Here is a 26,039-nt window from a genome sequence, read left to right as displayed (position 1 = left end):
GTAATTGCAGACAGCTATAAACATTTATGGCTGGGGATTGTCTGCAACAACCTCTACAGTGTTTGAAAACTGCTGGCCTTGTAATGTGGACAATGGGACATAAAGGTCCTCAATATAATGACGCAGCAAAACCCATACTGTAATGGATCCTGTCAGTACACAATCAACCCAACAGGACACTGATGACACATGCACAAACACACACTTACCAGCACTGACTTTCAACCCCCTACCTGACTATGTATTACTATTACAGTATTATGCAGTTATTGCATGAGCCATGGAGCTTACATGTTGGAGAGCTGTTCAAAGGTATCTTTGAAGGTGAGTGAAATCAGCAACAGTGCTAAAGGAGGGATAAGAGAAGTGTAGTACATGTGAATTTCCACAAAAGCAGGCATCAATGGAGATACACATACAGGGAAACACACATATTATCACAATTGGCAGGATCAGGATTAGAACCCATAACTAACTAGTTTGCTACATTTCAGTATTACACAGTTATCACAAGCACAATAGAGCTTACATAACTGATACAGGGCCAAAAGGTTATTTCAAGGTGAATGACATCAGCAGGCATGCTAAAGTAAGGCAATGGGAGGTGTAGTGATTGTGAATGGCTTGAAAATCATTAATTTCTACATACACACACACACACACACACACACACACACACACACACACACACTTGCCAGTACTGAGATGCATAGGTTCATTTCTTCATGGGTGTGTAGTAGGTGAATGGGCCTGACGGCTGTACAAGGCTAGACAAAGGAAATACCTTGGCATCAGGCTACATGACAATGGTCTCCAGTGTGGCTCAGGGATGTAGTACCTGGCGTGGTCCCCACAGGTGGGTATTGTATTCACCATCCACTCATCTGGGTTACTATTGTGGGTGTCCAGTGATGTGCACTGCTTCCCATGTATGTGATCTATATTCCATAACATGGACAGTGTCTGGGCTGTGCACATGTCCCACATGCATGTTCTTCGATGTGTGGAAGTGTACTTGAGGTCTCTTGGGCATGTTGTGTGTTTAGATTGTTATCTTCTAATGTAACATTCCTGACCTCATTTGGGAGACCTGGCTATGGAAATGAGGTCATGCTTGCACCTCCATTGACAGCATGATACAGGTATTCAGTGGAATTAGTGGCATCTGTCCATAAAGGGCATGTGTATAAGGCATGGTATTCCCTTTGTGGGTTACATTTGCAGACTCTACAGTTGTTGCAAGCATTCTGTGGATAACATAGCAAAAGGGCCACTGTAAGCATTTATTTGTCTACTGCAGGGATAGACCAGGGTGCCATGTCCTTTTATTTGCTGGATAACACACACTCAGTTAGGAGATGTAACACATCACAGTACTTTCAGATGTCAGTGGCACTGTTGTGGTCAACAGGCGTGTAGTCCACTACAATCAAACTGTGGTTACTATCTGTTAGGCAATATGCAGGGAACTACCAGTATGGTGGTTATTGCCTAGCCAAGTGTATTTTTGTATGAGACATGGGTGGAGAGTGTTCTCTGAGTAATACAAGGGTTGCCTATATTTTTCACCTATCCATAATTTCAGATGTAGGGCTATGGATTGTCTACACCAGCATCTCTGGTGTTTGACATCTGTTGTCCTTGTAAGGTGGGCATTGTGACATATACTAGGTCCTTAATATAATAATTTAGCAAAACCCACCCCACAATGCATCCTGTTATTATACAATCACATCAACCTCCACACAGGATACTGATGACAGACATACACACACTCACACACTTGCTAGTACTGAGCCTCAACCCCCTACCTAGCTATGTATTGCTACTACAGTGTACCCCATTTATCACACACACCATGGAGCTTATAAGATGGATGTTGTCCCAAGGTATTTCTAAGGTGAGAAACATCACCAGCCCTTGTAAATACTGGCATTGGGTGATGTAGTGGGTGACAGATCCCAAAAATAATTTGACCCTAAACACACATTTACATTTGCCTGGGGTGAGGTTCAAACCTTTATTGAACAATAATTACAGATCATTATGTTATGCATTTACCACATGCACCACTGACCTGACATGTTTTAGTGTTGGCAACATGTACTTGTAAGGTGGATGATATCTGCAGGACTGCTAAGGTCAGGCTCTTAGATGTGTACTGGCTGTAAATGAGGCCAATATGTTTTGGATACACACACACATGCTCACACACAAACACTTACCACAGATGAGACTCAAACCCAGACCTGTATAGCTAGTACTACTACATTACTCTGCATTTATGGCACATGCCATGGAGCTTATAGGGTTAGTTTTTTTTCCACAGGGGTATTTCAAGGTGACTAACATCAGCAGTTAGGACAGTGGGAGGTGTAGTGACTGTGAATGGCCTCAAAATCATTAATATCCACACACACACACACACACACACACACACACACACACACACACACACACACACACACACACATATACACAGAGTTTCACAGTTGCCATGTTTTTGGATTAGAACTCCTACCTAACTAGTATGTTACACTATAGCATTACACAGTTATTGCACATGCCACAGAGATTATGAAGCTGAGACTTGACCAGAGGGTTATTTCAAGGTGACTGACTTCAGCATGAGTACTAACATGGGCTATGGGAAGTGCAGTGTGTGTGTGAATTGGCCATAAACCATTCCTCTGGAAGCACACACACAACACTCAGTCACACACAACTTTACATTTGACAGGGCTGGGTATACAAATGCTAGATGAACAGATTTGTACTATCATGTTACACAGTTATCACAAGCAGCACAGACACTAAAGGGCTGAGGGCTACCAAAAGCAAATGTCTACAGTGATTGACGTTGGTACATCATGTGATATTGGCCAATTGAATGTGTGGTGGGTGGGACAGGGCTCATGATGGCAATCTCTTTGTCACTGTCTGCCTCTCTCTTCCCCACATATGTGTGTGTGTATATGTTTGACCTATTATAGTGTGTTGGCCTTGGATATGTGTGAGTATTCCTATCCAGTGTGTGTGCAAAGCATGAATGGTGTGCAATGTGGTGTGTGTGCACAGACATCTGCGACTGACAGATATGTATAGTCCACTGTTGTTGTCACATGGGCTTCATTTCTTTAAGTGTTGGAGTATGTCCATTATGATCTTCTGTATTTTGTTGTCAGACATGGGCTTCATTTCTCTAAGTGTAGGAGCATGCCCAGTATGACCTTCTGTATTGCGTGTGAATCCATTCCAGTTAGGGTATGCTCCAGTGCAGGATTTTGTGTTCTACACCTACAGCTAGCAACCTGTTTCTGCAGGATACCTATAGATAGGTTGACAATATGGAGTCACAATGGATGAAAGATAGTGGGATACTGTAACTATTGTTTCTGTGCTGCTTGTGTCAAATGGTTGGTGTTAGCAGAGATATTCAGACATGTACTGTTTTACACTGTGATGTATTATGCCATCAACTACTGACAGATATACTTATTTGCTCACAGTTATTTCCTGGGAAATACAAAATGAATGAAGCTGTGTCCAGTATTGTGGTCTGCAGCCTACATATTTTTCAGTAAAAAAAAATGGAGATGAGAAGACCACAGCATAAAACCAACAAATTTATTGTTGTTAAAAAGACGAACAGGTACAATCAGTGAGCGCTTTCACATCAAACAGATGCTTCATCAGACTTCATTCAAAATGCACATCACTCCTTATTTAAATATATTATCCAATCAACAAATCAATTTAACAATTAATCAATTCACTATTTTTTAAAAACACACATATTATACTAAAAGCTACTCAAAAATAAAAAATATAATAATAAAACAAAATCATTTAAATCTTTTGGCAGCAAGTAATGGTTTTATAGACGCCCTTTCATTGAGTCCGGGAGATTTATCAGCTTGCAATTTAACTATCCTGTATAATTCATTCTGTTCAGTGACATTTTTCTTATCTCCCAGCCTTAACCTGATAACTTTATGGTGACCCCAGCAGCATTAAGAGAGTCACAAATATTGGAACCAGTTGTAAGAAGGAAAGAACCGGCTTCTACTATTGTGCATCATACAGCTAGTTCATTGTCTCCCCCTTTACCCATTCGTCAGTTGGAATGGCCCAGGAGAAGCCGATCAGCGAGTCGAGGAAGGAAGCGAAGGCTGCTCTCACAGGAAAGACCTCCGAATCATACAATAAAGAGGATGCGGGAACAGAAACAAACTTAAATATGTTGGTTTTCAACCTATCTAAACGTCCGCTAGCACCACATGAACAAACTCTGCTTCAATGCGGACTAACATTCATACCATCTACTGATACACAGTATGTAGATACTATCTTGGATATAAAGAGTTTTGCCCAGAATGTGATGTTAAAAACTATGTATAAATCTGAAAGTTCTATAAATGTTTTTAAAAAACCTAGTACATTTGTACCAGAGTTAAATGCAACTTTAGAAACGTTTTGCAACATATGTGAAAATGACATAAGTACCATTTTCATAAATGGTGAAAAAAGTACGAAAGGTAGATTTTATAACTTAACAGGAAATGAGTATAAGGCTCTTCACACATTGCAAGAAGATGACTCTATTTGTATTTGGCCAGCTGACAAGGGAGGGGGTATAGTGATTTTAGATGCAACGTATTATGTGAATGAAATGACAGAAATGTTGAATGATGCAGAGGTATACAGGAGTCTAACACTATCAGACATTGATTTGATCTGTAGCCATGTTTTTAGCATGCTGAATGATTGCTTTTTAAGTCATATTATATCTAAATCACTGCTGGATTGCTTTTTGGTTCTCCATCCGGTTATACCTTTAATTCAAGGCCAACCGAAGTTACATAAACATTTGAATAACACACCCTTTAGACCAACTGTATCTGGTCGTGGATGGATTACTCATCCAATGTCAATCTATGTTGAGAAACTTCTTAGACCTACTGTTGAAAAGTCTAAGCATGTATTGAGAGATAGTAAACAGTTACTATGTGATTTATCTTCTATTACTTTGAATAATCAACATATATTGAAAGAGAGCTGGCTAGTGACCTTGGATATAAGTTCCCTATTTACAGTTATGCCTCATACTTATGGTATAGAGGTGGTGAAAGTATACCTAGTGAATAATAATACGTATGATATGGTACAAATGGATTTAATATGCATGCTTCTTGAGATTATCCTGGAGAATAATGTAATGCTGTTCAATGGAAAATACTATTTGCAACAAGTGGGTGTTGCAATGGGCACACCCTGTGCGAACAGTTTTGAGAAGATTGTATTAGCACAATGGGAAGAGAATGCAATTTCAATGAATAGTAGTTATAATGCATATATCTATTTGTATAAATGTTTTGTGGATGACCTTTTTCTGATTTGGACTGGGACTTATGAACATTTGATGAAATTTGTTGATCATCTGAATGTCAGTACTAACTTCTTAAAATTTTCAGTTAAAACCTGCAGGGTGATGATAGATTTTCTTGATGTTGTTATTATGAAGAACCAAGATGGGTTTTTTCTACTACCATGCATAGGAAGTCTTGTCGTAGAAATAACATTTTATCCAGAGATAGCATGCATCCGTCTTATATATATACAAACATTATTAAGGGGCAAGTCATGCGTATATCCAGGATAAATACTAATGATACGACATTTCAGATGAATTTGGATACTTTTAGAAATTAATTGGTTGAGCGTAAATATACATTAAAAGAAATTAATCAAAATCTCCGACAGGTTGAAAATTTAAGGAGCACAGTAGCCAAACCATATATGGGCAGTACTATGTCAGGGACTAAGGTAGTACGAAATAATAATAATAAATATAATTATAACTTAAACAGGGCTTCATTAAGCCTACAGTTTTCTAGTAATATTGAAATGGTTAGAGACATTGTGAAACGGAATTGGTTTATTTTAGAATCCGATGCACAAATTAAAGAGATAGTGGGTGATAAACCCTATTTTAGATATAAGAATAAAAAGAATTTGAAGAGATTATTGTGCAACACAAATAAACAGTTTTTCATAGGTAAGGAATTGCTAAAACCTTATCTGAGACCGTGTGGAAAGTGCAATATATGTAAAGTATTAAGTTTTGATAATATTTTTATACATCCCATAACTAGTGTTAGATATGAGTTTAAGGTGAAGGCCACATGTACTACTAATGATATGATATATTTGGCAGTATGTAATGAATGTCATTCGTTTTATGTAGGTATGACAAACAGATCCCTTCGGGATAGAGTTAGGGAACATCTTTTGGCTATTTGCAATGAAGATGCTGAAAGAAGTGCGTTAGCCAAGCATGTAATATTAAATAAAACACATGCATTTCATTTTTTGGTTATATGCAGATGTCCTGTCTGGTGGACCCCAGCCATAAACAAACTATACAATAGAAGGAGGAAGCTACTACATGATAGAGCAAAATCCCAAAAAGGGAAGGCATCTCTGATCAGTATTAGCAAAAAACTATGGGCACTCATAAAATCGTCTAAGGCCAGCTTCGAGAGAAAAATTGCACAGGACACTAAGGATAATCACAAGGCTTTCTTTAGTTATGTTAGGAACCTGGGTGGGAATTCCCAGATATGCTCAGAATTACTCCAAAATGACAAAAAATACATCAAACCCACAGACATTGCCAAGATCCTAGCTGACAGGTTCAGCGCAAACCCCCCCCCCACCAAAAGGGCAAATATCTATCCCAGCAGAGTGCTGCCCCCCTGACATCTCGATGCTCAGGCAAGAGCCGCCCTCTCCAAAGCAAAAAACACAGCATCAGTGGGACCAGACGGTGTCCCGGGCTGTGTCCTACATGAACTCCAAGAAGAGCTAAACCCAAACATAAAACTACTGTTCAATCTCAGCCTTACTACAGGATATGTACCCAAAGAGTGGCGTACAGCAACAGTGGTCCCTCTCCACAAAGGTGGTGCCTCAACGGATCCTGGAAACTATTGCCCCATAAGCCTGACTAGCTTGGTCTGCAAAGCTATGGAAAGGATCATCATGGACCTCATAAATAAAGATATTGGGGACCTACAGACACTGGATCCTACCCAGTTCGGTTTTGTTAAGGGCGGATCCTGCCTCTTAAACCTGGTCGATTTCTTTGAAACAGTCACCAAGGCCATTGAGGAGGGGAAGGTGGTCCACACAGCCTACCTGGACCTCACAAAAGCCTTCGATACAATACCCCACTCGGGTATTATAGATAAGCTCACCAGCTTATATATAAACCCCTATGTCACTAGATGGGTTGCAAACTGGCTCAAGGACAGAACCCACATGGTTAGAATTTCTGCAGCCATGTCAGACTCCAAACCAGTTACAAGTGGCGTCCCACAAGGCTCAGTCTCTTGTTCGGTATATATTTCTCGGAGGTACAGGCCAACACAGAAGGACTGTGGCTGACCAAGTTCGCAGATGACTGCAAACTGGGCACCATAATCGACTCTCCAGCCAACACAAGCATCCTCCAAAAGGGCCTCATAGAAACAGACAACTGGTGCCAGAGCCATGGCCTCAAGCTAAACGCAAAAAAGTGTATAGTCATCCCCTTTGGTAAAAACAAAGTGCCCACAAATTACCACATAGGGGGTAATCCATTAACTACAGAAAAAGTAATTAGGGACCTGGGGACCCAAGTTGATAGCAATCTTTCATTTGACAATTACGTGGCCAAAGTGGTTAGAAAAACATTTTATATAGCCCACCTAATCATGAAGGGATTCACATCTAGATCAGGGGAGGTCATCATGCCTCTTTACTCATCCCTCATCAGGCCCATAATTGAGTACAATGCCCCTTTTGGGATGTACCTTACCAGACACCTGCAGCAACTGGAAAGACCCCCAAAAGTACCTCACCAAGAGGATCAAAGGGCTCAAACAGATGCCATATGCTGCCCAGTTAAAGAAACTCCAGCTCTACTCAGTGGCATACCGCCTGCTCAGAGACGATCTGTGCCTGACGTATAAAGCCATGTCCAACCCGGAATTAATGGACATGCTGCACCTCAGAAAATCCAAATCCCATTGAGCTACGCATTCAAGAGATTTGAACCTCAGCACTGAAATAAATAGGACATGCTGGAGGGACAGATTCATAACCCAGAGGCTCCCTTCACTCTGGAATAAAATCCCAGTCCAGGTTAGGCAGAGTCCCTCATTGACTCTCTTCAAGAGGAATCTTGATGAGTGGATGGGAGATCATAGGTTTACCCCGGTATCACTTCTGTGTCACTGTTAGACAGAGGCACTGTATACTAACCTCGAAAAAGGGCATAGCAAAATGAATTTAAAATGGGTGGCAAAAGCCAAACACACTCTGGCTAGGCTTATAAATGCCCTAGGGCAGATAGCCTAGTATGAACCTATGAACCTATGAACCTATGTTGTATAGATTGTGGGTTAAGGCTGGGAGATAAGAAAAATATCACTGAACAGAATGAATTATACTGGATAGTTAAATTGCAAGCTGATAAATCTCCTGGACTCAATGAAATGGCATCTATAAAACCATTACTTGCTGCCAAAAGATTTAAATGATTTTGTTTTATTATTATATTTTTTATTTTTTAGTAGCTTTTAGTATAATATGTGTGTTTTTAAAAAAAAAATTAGTAAATTGATTAATTGTTAAACTGATCTGTTGATTGGATAATATATTTAAATAAGGAGTGATGCGCATTGTGAATGAAGTCTGACGAAGCATCTGTTTGGTGTGAAAGCGCTCACTGATGGTACCTGTTCGTCTTTTTAACAACAATAAATTCATTGCTTTTATGCTATGGTCTTTTCATCTCCATTTTTTTACTGAATTTTTGCTGTTTATCTGGTTTTGGAGAAGGTGAAGTTCACCCATAGTGGCTGCATTTGCTATTTTCAGCCTACATATTTTTGCACACTCATGCCATTCTGGAGGGGTAGCTGCAGACACTTGCTAATGGATCTGTGTAAATGGTCCAGCACCTTGGTACTGTGGTGGCTGAGGATCCCCTGCTTGTACATCTATCCACATAACAGAATGGCCATATCCTGCTGTGACCATACCTCTCAGCTGTACAGATTCACCTAGGTTACCCAGAGGCAGTGCTCATATATCTGGTCAGTTCCTCTTCACATTGTGATTTACAAGCAGATTTTTAGCCACCAGTTACTGGGTTTTCAGGCAGGGGTAGTATGAGCACACATCAGAGTTTCAGACTTCACACACTCCATGGCATTCATGCTTCTACAACCCCCACTCTGTTATTCTATCCTCTTCCTAACGTTATACAAGTGATATCTGCAAAGTATCCATATAGTTGTCGCTTCATCCCAGCATTATTTAGAGGTTGATCCACAGTTCATGCAGTAGGACATGGTGGGCATGCCACTGGGATTTGTTGACATGGCCTTGCATTTGTGTTCTGTAGACTGTGTTTTGTTGTTATTTGGAACCCCATGAGATAACATACACTGGCAGTACGGGTGAGGCACAGGCCTTTGACAGAGGACTGTAGGGCATTTGGTAGTGATGCAGCCCATCTGTAGCAGGTCAGTGCATTCTGTCACTCTTACAGTCCCAGGCTGCGAGCCACTGGATTCCCCTTGGGTGACAGGGTAAGTGTGCAAGGTGTTAATGGCAATAGTTCCTGTCCATATTAATCCATTGGTCTGGATGCTGGCAGGGTGCTGCTAACAGCTAGGGACACACCTGCATGGGACACCTCTTCAGCATGCTGCATTCTGTGGTTATTCCCATACAGAAGTAGGGGTCATACTGTACTCATTCCCAACAGCAGGGATATGACCTGTGATAAGCCCGTGGATGATGGTAGGGTGAGCTGAGTGCATGTGTGATGTGGAAGCTTCTTGCATTTGACTCACATATATACCTGGGACATTTCCCTTATGCTACCTTTTGCAGGGACATAGGCAGTTTGTCATTATTTTATAACTGTGCCTTTTGTGGTCTGCCAATGATTGGCCAGACTACATCTGTATTCCATACTACATGGACAACTAATATGCTGCTAACCTGTAGGTACAATTCCAAAGGTGTGTGCAGTTGACAGTTACATTTTATGTACTCTGTCTAGAGTACTTCCACCTGTGTACTGTGTGTAATATTTGGGCCCACATTCATTGCATGTCCATTTTTCAGATGGTGACAGATATTGACATCTGAACAATGAGTATGGATGACTGCTGAATTGGGTATTGCTGGGATGCATTGTGGTTGGCACTGCAGTTGTCAGAACATGACCCTGTCATTGACAGTACTGGCCATAGGCCACCAGGACACAACCCTCCATGCTGACCACTTCCACACAATATACAACACACAACAACCTAACACACAGAGCCCTGCATATCGTACACATGCAACAATCTATCCTGTAAATTGGGCCAGCTCAGGTAATCTGTGCTCCACAGTTATTAACCCCACTCGTACATGTTACTGCATTTCTACATAGGATTGTTGGGGGGGGGGGCACAACTGACAACTGTAAACATTTGCTATGACTGCACTGGTATTTCAGGTAATCTGTTGGCTTCCATTTTGTTTTGTATTCTGACCTATCATGTAGACTAGAGGCATATCAGTAGAGTACAGATGTTAGGTTTAATTGAACTATATTTCAGTTTCAGACTTCGTACCTTGCAGAACTAACATACAACTGCCTGACCAGTAGTAGTCTGTCTGTGTAGGTCTGCAGGGGGGCTGTTCTCCATTGCTATTAATTGAAGGCCTTAGCACAGCCTTTCTTTATGGTCATCTACACCTGTCCTGCTGGCTGAAGCTGTTGAAGGGTATGTGAACCTCACTGACATGAATGTGTGTGTCCTGTGGACACACATTTGGGCCACCACATGTACTGCAGTGGGATTTGTCACCTTGTCTGGTACTGCCTAATTTGTCGACACCAGTATTTGTTATGGATTTCATGCTGCCCATATAGGTGTCCACTATCTGCTGCCATCCCATTCAGCCACCAGATTCCCTTGTATGCTCACATCCATACCATAGCTACAACTAGCAGAACATACTACTTAATTCAGCAATTGATAGGAAGAGTGACTTACCTTGTGGCTGTGCCAGCATTGAGGATGGTGCCGGAGGGTTGACTATGTCAGATGGACATAGTACACTCCCTATACATGGTAAAGCACAGGTAGTGTCATGTTTGGCATCCCTTTTACTGTATGTGCAAGTCAGAGAGAGGTGTCATTCCCAGGGTTCCTACCATGTCAGTGTATGTGCTATGTGTTGCGTCTTTGCCAAAGCGTAGGCATACTGGGCATGCCTTCTTCTGCCTATATGGGCAGGCTCAGGTTGTTCCTCCTCCGAGTCACCCTGTGCCTGTGCTGGCAATGGTGGGGGTTGTGTAGCCCTGCCCCATGATGTTCCTGCTGCAGCTGTTTCCACAGGATCATATTGTGTAGCATGGCACATACAATGAAAATATGTGTACATGAAGCTGGAGAGTACTGCAAGGCTCCATCAGGTATGTCCAGGCACCGGAACCATGAATTGAGCATCCAAAACACATGCTGTATTATGATTCTGGTTTGCGCGTGTGCCTCATTATGGAGTTCTTGTTCGGGTGTGTGTACATTTCTGATGGGTGTCATCAGCCACTGCTCCACTGAGTAACCAGCATCCCCTACTAGGTGGCCATATGGGATGTCCCCACTGGCAAATCTCTGGTACAGCTGTGTAATATGCCAGATGTGAAAGTCCTGATAGCTTCCAGAGCTGCCAGCACACACATTCATGATAATGCCCTGGGCATCGCACATGACCTGGCAGTTGATGGAGGGGGAGCCCTTGCGGTTTATGTAGACCCTACCCCACTTGCTGGGTGGTGCTTTGATGTGTATGTTCGTGCAGTCTATAGCACCCACTACATCAGGGTATTCTGCTATTTGGTGGAAGAGACACATATTGCTGGTCAACGCCTCACAGGTGTGGAGGAAATATATGTGCTCACCGGCATGTGCTGACATGGCATCCAGGAACTGGTGGAGTACCCTGGATGCTGATGCCTGTGAGATCATCATGATATCCCCAGTTGGCCTTTGGAAGATACCTGTGGCTAGGATTCTTAAGCCTACACATACCTTGGTATCCACTGGGATGGGTTCCCTTTGTTGGTTCTGTGTGTTAGGCGTGGCTGGCACAGCTCAACAATTTGCTGTAGGAGGTCCCTGTCCACACTATAGTGCTCCACTATCTCCAGCTCATATAGCCCCTGGTAGGTTACCCTGGGTCTGTACTCTCTTCTCCTTCTCCTCACTGTGGGTTTATCGACAGCATTCTCATTCTCACCGCCTTCAGCCTCTTCCACATATTGATGCATGACAGTGACAGCAGCCCCTATAATTTTGTTAGTTTTGTCAGGCAGAATTTCTCCATCTGTGTGCATCGGTGGTGTAGAGTTTGTGGGAAAAAAAACAGCGTAAAAGGTGTTTGCATAGTTTATAGTAGTGTTCTTGGCTGGGCTGGACTGCTGCCTGTGTAATTGGCTGATTCTGATACATTCCACCTGTCAGCTATGCTAGTTCTCCTTGATTGCCTTCCTATTGCTGTTTTCCCTTCCCACTGCTTTCCTGTTTAAGCCCTGAGATGTGCCACACATACCCATTGCTCAGATGTGTACAGAGCTGCTATTTCCTGTTTTTTTTCTTTAAAACCCAGTGCACGGCACACACACCTGTTTACACAATGTAAACACTACTAGGCAGCCTCAGACACCCCCCCTTCCTTAGCTGCACTTAGCTAAGGGCAAACACAGGCCACAGAGCTCCAATAAGCTTACAGCATGCATAACATTCCCCCTTATGAGGTCATCTAACTCTTATGTTTATACCATGGTATTGCTGCACCTATACAGTTGAGTGCAAGCTAACAGTGAGGGGAAATCTTGGATTCAGTATCAATCCCCTCATTTGCATAAAACTGACTGCTAATACATGGTTACAAAGCTGACCCTCAGCCTTCCCCCTTAGCAACCACTATTCCATGGTATTGTTGTCTTACTCATGCCATTGACTATTATGGCAGAATACTGATTTTTTAACAAGTTTATTTCCAACTTTTTTCTTATTTTCAGGCCGATCTTGTTTGTGCACCACTGCCCTACGCTTAAACAGCCGAAATCATCCAAAAAAGATAAAAGTAATTTTTTATAATTTTTCAACTATTTCTTATGCCAGTGGTCATATATTTGGCCATTGGCATTCCTACTACATTGAATATATGCTTTCTTTGGAGCTATCATGCCTCTGTTTTGTAATTTGCAGATATGTATTCTGTTGGTAGCCAAATACATTTTTGCAGGTTACAATATTCCTGCATAGATGCCTGCCTGCTTCCTGGATCGCTAATTTTCCTCATTTGCATGGTTTTCACCTGCAAATGGGGTAATTAGCATACAGGAACTTTGTCTGTGCAGGTCCTGGGAGCTTGTTCCTGGATCTCTTGTCGGCCATATTGCATGCAGCAGCTCTTGCACTCTTCCTGCACACTGTGCAGAGCTTGCTGAATCCTGGGGCTATCTTTTATACATTGATGAAAGTTTTTTACCTGAAAGCTCTGTTACATTGAACAGCTTTTTGTTACACTTTGCATTGCTCAGTTCATATTTTTTGCATGCAGCTGACAGGAGAGCCATAACAAACCATCACCCTACTATCCCTGTGGCATGTGCAATAAATGCATATATCTGTAGTTGCACTGATGAGATAGACAAGAGGTTGTATTGCAGTCCTGGTCAATGTGTGATTGTGGGTATGTCAGAGTATTATCACGGGTTTCAGTGAGTAAAATATCCAATGTGGGGTGTGGGTGCTGGCTATACCGTCTTTACACCATGGTACCCCCAGCACATGTCCCAAGGTCCACTGTATGAGGACCAGTGTCACCATCAACCATACAGGTAAGTGAGCACACTATCCAGCCCAATGATGCATGTGCGGTGTGCAAATTATCTGTAACAGAATGGCCTCACTGACGAGGTAGTTAGTGGCCTTACTGACAAGGTAGTTAGCACTGATAAACCTAGGTCTCTCAGATGTGTCTATGACTGTTATGTGTTTGTCAATGTGTATATGACAGTATGTCATACTATGTATTGTTCATTAACACCCAGTACATCCCCCATTACAATACTGTACAAGGCCTGGTGATGTTCCTTACTTAACAAGAAACTCAAGACACACCTCATCCTAAAAGCTATGTGGCTATGTGGTGTGTGCAATTAAGGCCAAACACATTAGTAGCAATAAGTACCTAGGTAGGGGTTCTACTCTCAGTGTTGCCAAGTAAGTGTGTGTGTATCTGAAGTGATCTACTTCAGTTTGCAGAAAATACATGTCCCAGGAGGTCATCTTTCTGAGAACTGACTGGCAAATGCTAACACTGCAAAGGAATCATCTTGTGGAAATTTATTCCATCAAAACTAGTAGTAGATGTGTAAATGCCCTCTTCCCCACTGTATAGCTGTAAAGCAATACTGGAGTTGGTATATATAGCTGGACACAACCACCCTCATTGGGGTTATTGTTGTGTGTATCCCCCCTCTGCTTAGTCTGCTGTAATACTGCACAGTTTATGTTAACAGGTTAAGTAGTTGTCACTCACTCTATGTGTGGCTCTGCACCACCCCACACCCTCCAAAGTGGAGGTCTGTGCCACCCACACCTGCACAGTTATATTTGCTCTGTTGATCACAGCCCCTATGTGTTTGTCTGACACATACCTGGGTTGATATGAGGACAGATGTCAATAGTGAATGCCTGACGTCTGATTTGCAGATCTCATCATCAGCAGTGCATGTATGAGCAATAAAATTCAATTGCACTGACAACCTTCAAAGCTTACTGTGGCTATGAGGAGTGTCCACACCCTTATTGACATGCCAGCCTCTTCCCTGATATGCCATGGGGCCACAATACTGCATATGTTAACATTATACACACCTGATATGTGACATATGAACTGTGCAATCAAATGCAGTAGCAAACAAATGTTAGTTGTCGAGATGCTGACTGAGATGCATACAATATGTGGGTTGTATAAGTGTGCAAACCCTTAACATGATGGTTTGTTGCAGCACCTGTTAAGTGAACTACAGCAGTCACAATTCCTGGAAGCGGTATATTAACATGGCCCATCCTCACTTGCCATTATTTGGTCACTCCGCCCTACAAATATCCTCCAACTCTGCCAGATTGCAAGGTCAGCTCATGTGCACAGCCCTTGGAGGTCACACAGTGCCTTCACTATTTCTGTGGAGTCAGGGTCATGTCTGGCCCAATGCATGACCTTGACTGTTTTCAGATACAGCCATTCTTAGTGAGCATTGGATGTATGCTTCACTTCACTGTTGTGTTTCAGGATGACACCCCTTCCCATCTTCAGCCTTTTTGCAGATGTTTGACAACTATGAGCCACACATGAGTGTCACTTTGCAGTGTCCCTGCTAATGAAAACCAGACCTAAAGGTGTACACTGGCACCAGCAAGGTACAGATGGGGATGGTGGGCCTGAGGTGGAGTGAGGTGCTGCTTGTGCAGCACATGTATCTTTATTAACACTGTCTGTAGGTTTCAGCCTTGGTCTCGGTACACCATTACACATTTTAACACATGCCTTTGGGAGACTTGATGTTATCCATATGCTACCTGTAGAGAGCCCTGGATGATGTCACCTGTGGAACAACTCTTCCATCTGATTACCCTAACCCATAGGCCACACTTATGCAGAGCCCAGGTAATTGTTGACACAGGCACTGCACAGGCAGTACTTACTAGACATTCCTGCAAGTCCCTCAGTGTTGCTGCATGTTTCTGGGCAGCCTCCATGATTGGTTTGCAGCATGTGTTGTCATCTGTCTTGGATGGGCATCTGTTTATTTTCTACATTAATGTTGTCCCATACTTCATCGTCACATGCATGCTTGTCTGCACTGTTTGCCATGGTATATGCAATGGTGAGGTAAGGCTACGTGTCCCATTCCTGAGTGCTACCTTTTGGATATGGGATCTATTCCATGGTTTGTAAGATGTGTGCAAGCCACAGCTGCCTCTGTTGCAGGTGAGTGGGCAAATGTCATGGACATACTTCTTGGACAGCAGACCAGTACTTGGTGTGACATTGAGGACCTGTACTTGATGGAAGGTGCATATTCAAGAAGAATGTATGCTGTAGTACCTCAAAAGCTGCTTCCACAATATGGTATTTGGAGTGTGTGCACACATATGCTTCCAGTGTTTGTTAACGTATGTATTTCCCATATTTGTTGTCCTAACATAGGATTCCATATTACACATTCATTGCTCATGTTAGGATCACATTACAGGTTATAAAAGTTGTAGAATGTGGTATTGTAATATGCCGTTGTGTAGATCTGTAAAAATTGCCATTGTAATAGTGGTATATACACTGTTGTAGCCACTGTATAAGGGTAATGTTTCAGACATGTCCCTACTGTAGGCCATTTGTCCCATCATTATGTTCATCTCTGTCCACACATCTTGCATTGACAGGTTGTTAGTTATACAGCAGGACTCTTACATACCCTTCAGATATGCCAACATGGTGACCACTGTGATGCAATGCAGTTAACAGCAACAATAAGTGAACATGTACAGCACGCATTACGGGTAGGTGTGTTAAATGTGTGCATGGCAAATACCATGGCCATAGCATGGCCTGTGTATCATCAAACCTGAACAAAAAAATCCATACTCACCAGCTACAGGCTGCTGCCCCAGAGGTATATCAGAGGGAGCTACATAGTTGTGTGAGAGATGTGATGTCAGTAGCCACATCCATGGCACTGGTACAGGGTGGGAGCTGCATTTCAGTACATCAGCAGTACAAACCCACAAGACTACAGATTATGCACACCTGTTCATTACTACACTGCAGCAACAGACTATGTTATCTGACATATGCATGAAGATACTTTGCAGATGAAGATGGATAAGCAACAGTGGTCTACTAATGTGCCCTGGGGGCTTACCTGCAAGTTCCTCGTCCATTGTATGGGTAGCACCCACCTCCACAATGCTATCCTCAGGTTCTTGACTTGGCTGGCAGGCAGGTGCCGCAAGGCTGGTGAGGAGCTCCTCAGCATGTGTTAGTGGGGGCCAGATGGCATGACCCCCACCTGTGACTAGCTGGTATCTCTTAACTGCATCAGGTGGATAGGGTCAGTGCAACGATGTCACACCTGCTCATAACTGCGGCTATGCAGGCTAACATCGTTTACGCTGTGGACAAGCTCATTCCACAGGGCAGTCCTCTCCTGCAGATCATGGGCCATACACCCAAAAAGGGTTCTGTGGTGATGCAGGAGGTAGTATTTCATTGTCCTGTGGAGTGTAACCAGGGAGATGCTCACTTGACATGGTAACTGGAAGACATAAACAGGAAAAAAGGTTTGAGGACCTCATAATGCAAGGATATAATAGTTGTTAATTGACATCTCTCTCTCTCCCCCAACACATGTCAATATTTATTGAACAATAGGACATATATCCCAACAGCAGGTTTGGTGTAAACATGCCCATTGATTTGTGTATTTAGATTATTGTTGCAGATATGGTGGTGGGGGGGGAGAGATGTCAATTAACAACTTATATATCCTTTTAGTTCTCACAACTTTAATGATCATTGCTCTAATCACTAAGGTGCAGGTATTATTACAATACCCTATGGCCTTGGTTTTGCCAGTGGTATGTTTGTAAACAGTGTAAACTTCAACTGTCTTATAGCTAAATTCTACATCTCGTACCTGGTATATCTGTGGAGGGAATGTTTGTAAACACTACCTGACTGTTTCTACACATATTCCCAGATTCTGAGTTAATATTATGCACATACCTCTCAATCTCTTAATGCATGCACTCTGGTCAAAGCTTGACAACATGGGGGTACAACTAGGGACATATTTTGAATATTGCTGTCATAAACTTGGGCTGATATAGAGTGACAGGATTTGTTTTCATATACATTTTCTGAAGGTTTTGAGGTCTGAAAAGCAAATGTATGTCATTATTTGCTGACTACAAATCTGAGATCATAACACTGATTTGCTATGGGGACAGAAGAACAGGCAGAAAATATGAGGCAGTTATCTGGACATTCTGAAAGAATGTGTACAGTTGAGAGGTATGATTATGCATACAGCTTACTTCTACTCCCAGGATTCACACTACGGCTGTGTCTTATAAAAATACAACAATTTAAGTGTCAGCAGAATGTGCTGTTTGAATACTGCTGTCTATCTCTTCAATGGTTTCTGTCTAAGTCTCTCGTGGTTGTACAATTTGACCTTGTAATTACAATAGTTTCATAAAGACATTCCTAGACATATTTTTATGTAGCACAGTGTGAGAAACAGTGGTTGACACAACAGTTCTATTCTGATATCAGATGTTACTAAATGCTACATGTCAGCCATACAATACTAGAGTAAGTACTACCAGTCCAGAATTTCAATCTTTATTTGCAGGCACAGTTTTCCTATCTGACAGACCTGTGGAGGGAATGTTTGTTAACACTACCTGACTGTTTCCACACATATTCCTCAGATTCCGAGTTAATATTATGCACATACCTCTCACTCTCACTCTCTTAATGCACACACTCAGTGCATAGGGTAAATAGCAGCTTCACAGATAATTTGCAAACAACCATATTTCTCTATGCTCCATATAAGTGACAGTGTGGTCACCATACCTCTCAACCTCTTAGTGTTAGAAATCTAGACATAGCCTAAAATGGTTGGGGAACAAAGGCCCCAAAATAGAGACAGATTTTAAATTAGATTTTAAAGCTAGACAACATGGGGGTGGAAATAGGGACATATTTTGAATATTGCTCTCATAAACTTGGAGAGTTGCTAGAGTGACTGGTTTGTTTCATATACATTTTCTGAAGGTTTTGAGGTCTGAAAATCAGATGTATATCATTATTTGTTGACGAAAATTCGGAGATCATCCCACTGATTTGCCAGGGGGTCAGGCAGAAAATATGAGCCAATTATCTGGACATTCTGAACAAATGTGTACAGTTGAGAGGTATGATTATGCATTCAGCTTACTACCACTCCCAGGGTTCGAACCATGGCTGTGTCTGATAAAGATACAACAATTTAAGTTTTAGCAGAGTGTGCTGTTGGGATATTGCTGTCTATCTTTTTAGTGTTTCTGTCTAAGTTTGTCATAAACTTGGAGAGTTGCTAGAGTGACTGGTTTGTTTTCATATACATTTTCTGAAGGTTTTGAGGTCTGAAAATCAGATGTATGTCATTATTTGTTGACTAAAATTCTGAGATCATCCCACTGATTTGCCAGGGGGTCAGGCAGAAAATATGAGCCAATTATCTGGACATTCTGAACAAATGTGTACAGTTGAGAGGTATGATTATGCACTCAACTTACTACCACTCTGAGGATTCAAACCATGGCTGTGTCTGATAAAAATACAGCAATTTAAGTTTTAGCAGAGTGTGCTGTTGAGATATTGCTGTCTATCTTTTTAGTGTTTTCTGTCTAAGTTTGTCTCGGTTGTGCAATCTGACCTTGTAATTACAACAGTTGTATACAGACATTCCTAGACATTTTTATTATGTAGCATAGTGTGGGTAACAGTGGTTAATACAACATTACTATTAAGAGAATGCAACATTAAAAATGCCATGCAATACCAGAGTAAACACAACCAATCCAGGATTTAGAGTTTTATTGCCAGGCAGTTACAGTTTTATTTAAATACGACCTATATGGGACTATCACTGTTATATTGTCTGGTTTATTCAGTACAACCCATACACAAAACAGTTTTTACACTGGCAGGTGACTTTTTACTACTTTTATATTTATTTGGTATGACTACTGCAAGCAGGATTGTTACTCACCAGCCTCAAGACACAGCCTCTGCAGCCTAGTCGCATGGGCTTCCTGATTCACAGCATGCTCAGCTGCAGCTGTAAGGGAAATAGAGAAATATGTAGCCATACCTAGCCATCATATCCCAAGGCTGGACATTATTAAACAGTTACTGGTATGAGTACTTACACACTGCTGGGGCATTACCCCTCTTCCTTGATTCTTGGACCTGTTGGCCCAAGAGCTCCTTCTTCCTCCATTTCAAGTCAGCATAGTGGAGCCTAACCTGCTCTCCAGTCCAAGGGATACCAGTGGCACTGGTGAGGTCATGGGCAAGATGGTCCCAGGCTTCCACTTTATATTGGGAGCTTTGGTACTGGCCCTGCAGCAGTCTCTCGTCATGTTTTTTTACCAGGAGTCCTACCATGACCTTGGACTCCTGTATGCCCCAACCCTGTGCACAAAAGTGCATTCCCTCTCCAACTCTAGCCATTTTGCCTACAGTGGGAAGCTGCAACCAGTTATGAGCTGTATTCCCACCTGTGGGGTTTAAATACAGCTGATTTCCTGCCCTTTGCCACGATTGGAAGTTTTGAATATGCTGAGCTAAGCTAAGGTACAGGCAAACCTGGTTAGCTAAGGTAGGCATTGCTTAAAGAGGCAGGTTCAGCACTGCTTACCAATGAGAAAATCCATTTAGCTGGGCTGCTCATTTCTTAGCACTCATATTTACACAATGCTTACACCTGGTAAGCAGAGCTGTGCAATGCTTAGCATTGCTTATTTTTCATTTTATAGACTATCTGCTGTATGGCATTGAGTCATCATTCATTACATATTATAAATTTGTTTACTGCCCCCCAATGTGCTTTCATTACATTTATTCATGTGTGACTATACTGTATGGGGCACTTATGTTTATATGGGGATTTCACAACTTTATTAAACTGACACCTCACATCTAGATGTAATGCAGTACTCCAGTTAACAAATATATGTTATTTAGTAGGTGATACTACAAAAAAAATGTATGTACTGCTTTCACATGTAAAATGTGAATTGGTTGTACTCAAACCAGGAATGGCTGCTCACAAATCATATGCTCTAATCACTACACTATTGCAATACTGCTTATGTTGGATGTCTCTTGCTATTTAACTTCTTGTGCTGTTTAAGCTGGACTAAACATAGCTAAGCAATGGGCACACCCACGCAGCTACGCTTAAACATTATCACATTTATAAAAAAAAATGTTTTGTTGTGTTATTTTATCTATACCCTTCAGAATATCCTTGTTAATGCAATTTTTTTCAGCTTTCTGCTTCGGGGGACATTTGTCCCTTTTGCCTTTGACCACTTTTGTTTTCCTGATGGGTTGGGGGTGTTACTGAGCATTCTCACTTATTTTTAATTGCCAAAAGGCAATTCTGGTGTGCAGGGGCATGTGTATTGTGAGAGATCTGCTCTCAGACACACCCCCTGCACTCGTATACAGCTCTGTGTCTGTTTAACAGCACAGGCAGTGCGCTTTCATGAATATGCAAGGCGTGCTGCAGTGCTGTACAGGAACAGTCCCTGCCATGCAGGAATAACTTATTCCTGCATGGCTGCTTGCTGAATCTCAGGGAATATATAGTATAGTTGATAATTATTGTAAGATTTTTTTTAATATAATATATATATTTTTTTTAATAAGACACCAGTGGTGGTAATAGATGAAAGAGGTAAAATAAGAAAAACAGAGAGAGAGAGCAATGGTAGCATAAGACATGACTAAGAGAAGATATTAAGGTAGAGCATGTTAATATTAAAGACAAAGACACTTAAAGTAGATCTGAATATATACATATTTACATAGGTTATAATAGTCTAGCTCACAAAGTTATAAAAAAATAAATGGTGTGATTGAGAGTAGGAAAATAGAATATTCATATACAGTATATTAGTAATAGAGGGGTGTAGAGGACTGGGTGGGGTCATGACAGTGGTGGATCCTTATGTTAAGTAGGAATTGTTTTAGTTCTTTTTTAAAGTGCTTGGAGTGGGAGAAGGTTCTAATGGATGAGGGTAGTTTATTCCAGGCTTGAGCTACAATGTATTTGTATAGTAGTTTTCCAATGTTTTTGTTAGGTTTATGCATATCAAGGAGTTGTTAATTGGATGTATGGAAAGGACAAATGGGGGTGGAACATGATACAATGGAAGAGAGAGGGGGCAGGGTGTAAGTTGTAAAGAACAGAGTATTTTATTCAGAATTGTGACACTTGGAGTTGGGGAAATTCTAGCCATCAAAGTGTGTTGGGAGCAAGGCAGCAGGTGGAGTTATGTGTTGAGTTAGTAGCAAATGTAGCTATTTAGTGAATAGTTTGTTCTAACTTAGATAAAAGAGTTGGTTAGATGTTAGTAAAGATTGGGGCTGCATATAGGAGGGATGGAAAAAGAGCTTGAGCCAGGGAGAGTTTAGCATCAGACGTAAGAAATCTCTTATTTCTGTATAGTAGACCTAGTTTTTGGTAGGATTTTTTTGATGCAGGTTAGATTTTAGTTTACCATCAATAATAGTACCTAAAAGTGTAGTGTGGGGTTTTGCTTTGATGGCAGTCTTGTTAAGGGATGTGATGAGAAAGGCTGATTTATGGTGAGATAGAGGTCGAGGAAGGAATAGCAAGCATTTAGTTTTTTTTTTTTTGGATTTAGGATCAGCTGGTTGTCAGAGAGTCACTTTTCAATGGACTGAAATTAATTTTTGATGTGAGTGTGGAGATGAGAAATATTGTTGGAGATAGAGATGAGTGTAGAATCATGGCATACTGAATAAGGGAGGACTGTTTACAAGCAGTATAGAGATCATTGGTGAAGATATTAAACAGTAGGGGGCCAAGGATGGATCCTTGAGGACTCCTGATTTAATGGGTAGGAATGGGGAGCAGGAAGTGAGCCATCTGACTGACTGCTGTCTATTAGAGAGGTAACTTGCAAATGAGCTGTGTGAGTGACCAGAGAGATTGAGATTGTATAGCTTAGATAGAAGTAAAGAGTGTGAAATGGTATTGAAGGCTTTGGAGAGGTTGAGGAAAAGGCAGGATACAAATTGGTTGTTGCCTCTGGCCTCATCCACAGTGTGAGTAAAAGATAAGAGTGCTGGGGTGTGGCCTGAAGCCATGTTGAGTGGGAGTTATTAGGTTTTCCTGGAGAAGAAAATTTAGTAGCTGTGTATGGATACATTTTTCAAGTATTTTTGAGAGAGGTGAAAGAATGGCTATGGGTCTATAGTTTGATGGGTCAGTGTAATTTCCTCCTTTATTCAGTGGGATAGTGTAGAATGATTTCCAGATGTCTGGCATTGTGGATTCTTGAATGGCTCTATTGATTAGCAAATATATAGGCTATATTGGGAGGGTAGCTTAATGGTTAAGGTGTTTGTCTTACAAACACCAGGTGCAGGGTTTGAGTCTCACAAGGGATAATTGGCTAGGCTTAAAATGGCTCACAAGGGCAGTTAGCCTAGTACTAATTTATGAACCTATGCTATGGATTCAGTGGCTAGTTAGAGGAAGATGGGAGGTAGATTGTCTGCAGAGGGAGAGCAGGGATTAATTTTGAGCAGTAGTGATTTGATGTAGGCAGTGGGGACTGGTTTAATGGGGAATAGTTTTTTTTTTTTTGCATTGGTTAGAAAAGGTGTGAGGGGATCCGGGTTGTGGTTGGTGTGAGCAATTTTTGGATAGTATCTATAAAGTAATTACCGAGAAGGGTGGGAGATTTTAGTTGGGCATTTGTTTAGGGTGGGAGTGGAAGGGTTACCAGGTTTAAGAATTTTATTCATGGTAGACCAGAATTTTTGTGGGTTGGATTTTCTGTTGAATTGGGGTAAGATAAAAAAGATTGTCTTATCTTTGTTAATTACTTTTTTGAAAGGTTCCAGAGTTTTCTGTAGTTTTGGAGCAGCGAAGGTAATTTAGTTTTGACCCAATCTTTCCTCACACTATCTCTTTTATGTGTAAGGGTGCAAGTTTCTTTAGTGAGCCAGGGACAAAATTAGATTCAATTCCTATTCTCCCTGAGGGGACATGGGAGTTGAGAATATCAAGGAAGATTTGATTAAATTTTATCATGGCTTCATTGAGAGGGAGCTGACAGAGGAAGGATCAGTTGATGTTTGATGATGTGTTTTTAAATAAGTCGACATTGAAATTAGAGAGTTTACGGAAGTCTCTGTATGACTATATTTTGGTGCTTGGAGATCTTTGGATGTGGGTTGGAAGATGATCATTTAATATGTCAGGTAAAGTAGAGGGAATGTGATAGAGATTCAGGGTGTTTTGTAAGAATCCAATCTAGGATTGGGTTGGCAGAAGAAGTTTTGTGTATGCGTATGGGGGAAGTGGTAAGTTCGTAGAATCCATGTAAGTTAATACCGGGTTGTGGGGAGTCAATTGTTAGTCTGGACCAGTCTATGTTAATGTCTCCAAGGATAATAGGTTTATAGGATATGTTATCGGAGACCCAGGAAAGAACATGCTCAAGGGTGGGAAAATTACTGGAGGGATATATATATATATATATATATATATATATATATATATATATATATATATATATATAGAGGCAATGGTGAATTTTTTGTGTGTGTTTAGGTGGCAACTAAAAATAAGTAGTTCAGCAGGGTGGAAATCGGGTACAAGAATGGATATAAGTGTGAGGTTAAGTTGATTAGAGTATAGGATGGCAATACCACCACCTTTTTGGGAGTCTGTTGAAACAGTAGATGTTATAGTCAGGTGGTAACATTATATTATTAGTGATATGAGGCTTTAGCCAAGCTGCAGAAAGGGTAATAATGTTAGTTAGGTATGGAATATCGAAGCACAGAGTTCACTGGTTTTGTTGAGGAAGCTATGGATTTTAAGAGGGTAGATATATATGCCTTTGGGGTTAGAAATAGCAAGGCTTGGGGGAGGGTGGAAGTTGAGGAAGGAGGAGGAAATGGGGGATGAGTTATTGATTTTGGAGTTGGAAGATGGGGTAGGGGGCCAGGGTTGGGGTGAATGTCCCCAGGAAGCAGTAAAGTAGTTGCAGGTAAATTTGATAATGCAAAAAGGGTAAATTGTGGTTTGCAGAAGGGAGAGGTATACTGAAATATTTTATATTTAAGAAGGCAAATGAAGATGTTATAGAGGGATGGGGAGATTTTATAATAATGAATATAGTTATCATTAGTAAGGAAGGTTGTGGTGGTAGGAGGTATATTTGGGAGAGAGAGTTTATTGTGATACAATAGAAATATAGATAGAGGGAGATGGAGGACATGGAAGAGATATGTGTTGTGTGTGGATGTTCTTGAGGGGGGAGTGATTATTGGAAGGAAGTGGGAGCTGATTGGTTATGCAATTAAGGAAGGGGTGTGGTGACTGGAGTATAAGGTTAAGGAAAGTGGGGGTGGGTTGGAATGTGGATAGGGTAGTGGAGAGGAGTGATCCTGAGCATAACGAGGGTGAACAGAACAGGCTAACATCAGTTAAACGGGGTGCATGCAGTGAGTGATCAAATGAACAATCAGCCACCTTGAACTAGGTTGGAGGATGAAGTACCTCTGCTAAGGTATATGTTAAAAAAATAAGAATTAGCTACTGATGTTATAGCACTTTGTGCTGGACCATGCCACAGTTTGTGTCTACCCTAGATTATCATGGTGTTTCTAGAAGAGGTCCAAAGACAAAATAAGAAATGACAAGAATTTTAGATAGTTTTGTAGAAGCAGTAGGGACTAAGAATAAAAAAATTATATACAACAATAATCATATTAAAACTGGCAATAAACTTTCTCATTTAAGCACCACCAACATTCATTACATAAAATAAGCAGCTTTCAGCCTAAGCAGACTGCTTAATGACACCTGTTCCTTTAGTCCAGGGTGTTCATTATATCTGTTATTTACTAAGTTATATAAATTATAAATATGGAGTGATTCCTTATGATTGGAAGCATGCACTTGGTAAACCGTTCTTTAAGGGAAAGCAAAGTAGGACAAACCAAGAGTTATACAGACCCATAAGTGTACTTTTATGTTGTGGAAAATAAAGGAGAAGGTTATATTGAATACATTATTGTCA

Source organism: Protopterus annectens, chromosome 4.part0 (genome assembly GCF_019279795.1).
Source record: "Protopterus annectens isolate FY-2018-M chromosome 4.part0, PAN1.0, whole genome shotgun sequence".
Taxonomy (NCBI): Eukaryota; Metazoa; Chordata; order Ceratodontiformes; family Protopteridae; genus Protopterus; species Protopterus annectens.
This window is presented reverse-complemented; position numbering follows the sequence as displayed.